Source organism: Octopus bimaculoides, chromosome 15, assembly GCF_001194135.2.
Source record: "Octopus bimaculoides isolate UCB-OBI-ISO-001 chromosome 15, ASM119413v2, whole genome shotgun sequence".
Lineage (NCBI taxonomy): Eukaryota > Metazoa > Mollusca > Cephalopoda > Octopoda > Octopodidae > Octopus > Octopus bimaculoides.
In genome coordinates, this window is record NC_068995.1 from 55,593,280 (window position 1) to 55,597,824 (window position 4,545).

Genomic DNA, 4,545 nt, shown 5'->3' on the forward strand with positions numbered 1-4,545 from the left:
ATATATATATATATATATATATATATAAACATTTAAATAAAAACACTTAAAAAATCTAAAATGTGCCCTAACTGCTCATTAATCAGCTAGTTAATTTACTAATGCTTGCTTTGATTGTAAAGTAATCGGTGTTGATTTGGTACAAGAATTTCTACACCACTTCGAGCTGGTAAGTAATTTCCATAGAGGACGTTGGTAAGCTCTTAAGGATTGACTGGAATAAAATAATATAAAATAAACAAATCTGATTTGACCGCCAATTGGTTGCTTCTGTTTTGCAGAGTACATTCCATGACGTGTGTTAATCAAGTTAATTTGTCTTCACAAAGGTCTTAATTAATTAAATTTTTTTTTAAATCATACTAAAATACTTTATATCATTTTTGTTGTTTGGAGTTGTTTTTATTGATTAATATTCGTCATTATATTACATATGTTTCGTTGTTGTTATTGCAGTTGTTGTTGGTGTTGGGGAGTAAACCCCAGGTCAATCCGAACTGAACAGATTAGGTATGATGAAAGACGTTCCAGTCCTGATCAACACGTCTTATTTTCAGAGACATTATATCTAAATATACATCATAAAATGTCCGTCTTTTTGAAGCGGTAGTATGTGATTTAAACGACATATCTCTGCTATGTTTAGCAAGTCCATCTAATAAAAAATATAGAAGCTCTCTCGTTAGCTCGTGGCCCACTCCCTCTGCCTTTAAGCAATGGAATAATCATCTAAAGTGGAGGTACATGGCTTAGTGGTTAGGGCGTTGGGCTGATTGTAAGATTGTGGTTTCGATTCCTGGACCAGGTGATGCGTAGTGTGTTCTTGAACGAAACGATTAATTTCACGTTGCTCTAGTCCACTCAGGTGATAAAAATGAATAATCCTGCGACGGAACCGTGTCCCGTCCAAAGAGGAGTATATACTCCAGAGAAACCGGGAAACCAGCCTTATGGATTAACCATAAGCGATTGTTTTCTTCTCGTATGTTCTGACCAAGACGGTGATAAACCTCACATCATCTCCGACTGAGCAGATTTACGATCAAAGAGAATTTCAGCTAGGGCTATTCTGCCTTTTTATTATTTATTAAATCAGTGTCCACCGCCTCAAGACGGTGCCTCAGCATGGACGCAGTCCAATGACTGAAGCAAGTGAATGAATAAATACAGTAATTGTTGTTATACGGAAAGCCAAATGGATTGCATCTACTGAACAACCAGCCATTCCATAGTGAAAGTATTATGAGCTGGCAGAAACGGTAGCACGCCGGGCGAAATGCTTAGCGGTATTTCCTTCTATTTATACGTTCTGAGTTCAAATTCCGCCGAGGTCGACTTTGCCTTTCATCCTTTCAGGGTCGATAAACTAAGTACCAGTTGTGTACTGGGGTCGAGCTAATCGACTGACCCTCTCCCCGGAAATTTCGAGCCTTGTGCCTAGAGTAGAAAAGATTATAATCGTATAAGATCTAATAAGAAGGTAAAATGGGATGATAAAGAAATTTAAATCTCATGTATGTTACGGAGTGATACAGCTACTCAAACAGAATGCGTATCGTGAACAAGTGGCCCCCATCGGCCACATAAAGGCACTCTGAGTTCATTACATCTTCCCATTTAGTTGTATGGAGGTAACATCGATATTTATATATAGGTAGATGAATATATTCACATATACAAACATATATAGACAGATATATGTATGTGCGTATATGTAAATTATTGCGTGTATTTTGGGTGTATATACACACACACACACACGTGCGTGTATGTATGTATATGAATATTATACATGTAAATGTACATGTGTGTATATGCGCGTGTGTTGTTTGGCTATAAGCATATATATATATGTTTGTATGTATCGATCAGTTGTATCATGGGTGTTTTAAACGTGATACAGATATTAATTGAAGCTAACAGGGACACAGCTGTTCCAAATTATACTTAAGCGAACCTGTAGCACTTCTAGAACTTTCAAATATATTCTACCGTCAAAAATTCGCTCTTTGTACACGAGCGCGTGTGAAGCTATGCTTATCCGTATTCTCCAGCATACAAAGGTAGAGAGATAAGGATAAAGCAGAAGAAAAGAAAGAGAGAAAGAGAGAAGGATGTGAAGGGAAAGATAAATGTGTCAAGAATTGAAGATTCGTATCAAAATTAATGAATTTATATGAATACGAAAGATGATAAGGCACTAATTTACTGAAATAATGTTTCATTTTTTTTGTGTTTTTATTTGTATTTTTTAATGCATTTATACCTGCACAGGCATGGCTGTACGGTTAAGCGGCTTGCTTCCCAACCAAGCCGTATTGGGTTCGGTCTCACTGTGCAGCCTCTTGTACAAGCTTGTTCTTTTTACTATAGCCTCGGACTGACTCAAGCCTTCTCAGTGGATTTTGTAGACGGAAAGCCCGTTCTCTCTCTCGCTCTCTCTTTCTCAGTCTCTCTCTCTCTCTCTCTCTCTCTCTCTCTAGGTTTGGCTAAAAGTGACCCGATAGTAAATCAAAGCCATGTCATTCCAAGTTTGATTTATGTTCAACAACTGAATGAATTTAATAAAAGCATCTAAATATGAAACATCATGAAAATTGTTCAAACTGAAGTCGTTCTTGACCAACACATTTTTTCCATTCGAGTCAATACGGAATTACAGATAGTATTTATGGAACTCTGATTTACTGTCGGCTGTCTTTTGGCCAACCATGTGTGTGCGTGTGTATATATACATATATATATATTGGCACATGTATGTGTGTGAATATGTTTGTCTCCCATCACCGCTTGACAACCGGTGTTGGTTTGTTTACCTCAGTAACTGAGCGGCTCCACAAAGGAATATAAGTATCAGGCTTTAAACAAATAAGTACTGAGGTCAGATTGACATCTTTTGAACGCATTCTTACTCAGGATCACAGTTTGACATTACCAGCTGACTCATGGATCGTTTAGCGGAGTTTACTCGGATGCAAGCATTCACAGCCAGTTCTTCAGTTTGAAGGAAACTTCCGACTCTCTCCCCATACTCGGAGACACTAAAAACGGTCATAGACTTGCCCCCGTTTTTGCCGGCGCTCACCAAAAATCACTCTTCCAGCTCGTTCAATTCTGCCCAGATCTCTCCCCAATGCCAAAAAAATGTATTTGCACTTCTGAAATAGCAAGCTGTGTACCACATTAACCTTGAAACTACGATTAAATTACCATTCCGTTGTTATATCATCTTCTTTTGAAGATGTATTCTAAACACTTCGCTTAGACTGTTCGTGGATAATGAATGCTTTGAAACTACCTCTCTCTCCACGTTTTCCTATCAGCACCGACCAGAATAAATTCAAACTGGACATCAATCACCTTGATGTTATCTGTGTGGGAGTGCCTGCTAAAGATATGGCCATCGCTCCGAATTGAAAAGTAAAATAAAAATAACCTTATTTGTATGTAGTAAGGTTAAACAGCGTTTAGTCAGTGAAGTTTAAGTATAGTTCAAGAAAAGAGATGTTCATATTATCATAACATTTGCTACGAATATGAATAAAGCAAATTTAGAGCACCATCAGCCAGTCATGTGAGTGACCTTTATAAATAAAATAACCGATAAGCGTACAATAATTATTATTTCTAGCTCTAGTTTCAAGTTCGACGTTAATGGGAATATTTGCTGAAACTTTCTCTGAAGTCAGTAATCAAAGAACTTCTATTAAGTTTAATCTATCGCTAATGCATTCCAGCTATTTAACATTTCAAGATTTCAAAGGCCTAATGTTCAGATTTAAACATGGTGGACTTCGAAGCATTGGAATAAAAGGATTACCTTAATAAAACATGACACAGATATTGAATTAATTAATAAATGCCTAAGTGCATAGATAGCCAACTCCATCTGCTTAGCATCAGGAATAAAACCATTAGGCGACGATCTGAGTAGGCAATTTCGTTTAAAGGCGAACGAAAAATCATATATTTAACAACAGAGCGGAATATATATGTATTCGACACTCAACAAAGGTAAATAACCATGTTCAAAAATTGATTGGATTACAAAGATTCGTTGGTGCATTTCCATCAGTGCACATAACATGATATTCAAAGAGAAAATATTAAAAGAAAAAAGCACATTTGTTTTCGAAAAGTAGGTTTTTAAACGTTTAATTTCAAGTGTAACTTGAAATCACTTTTCTCGGTTTCCTTATATTGTTTGCTATTTCTTTTTTCTATCCTAGAAAGATACTCATCACTGATCACAAAATAAATACGTAAGAGAAAGAAGGAATTGCTTTAAAGATAAAATAGGTGTTCCTCTTGTTTGTTTGTTTGTTTGTTTGTTTGTTTGTTTTTTACACATTTCTAAAAGGCTGAAATAAATATCAATGATATGTATTTATTCTAAGCATCGATGAAACTAAAAGCATCAATTGTTTAACCTTTCATAACTGTATATATGTATGTACATGTGTGTGTGTGTGTGTGTAAGTATATGTAGATGTGCATGTATGCATGTATGTATATATATATATATATATATATATATATGTGTGT

General features: G+C 35.9%; 1 protein-coding gene across 2 annotated transcripts in view; it reads right to left on the bottom strand.

Moving 5' to 3' along the window:
* LOC106881481 (putative uncharacterized protein DDB_G0268364) overlaps window positions 1–4,545 on the bottom strand; it is a 142,975-nt gene that overhangs the window by 8,073 nt on the left and 130,357 nt on the right. The window lies entirely within an intron of this gene.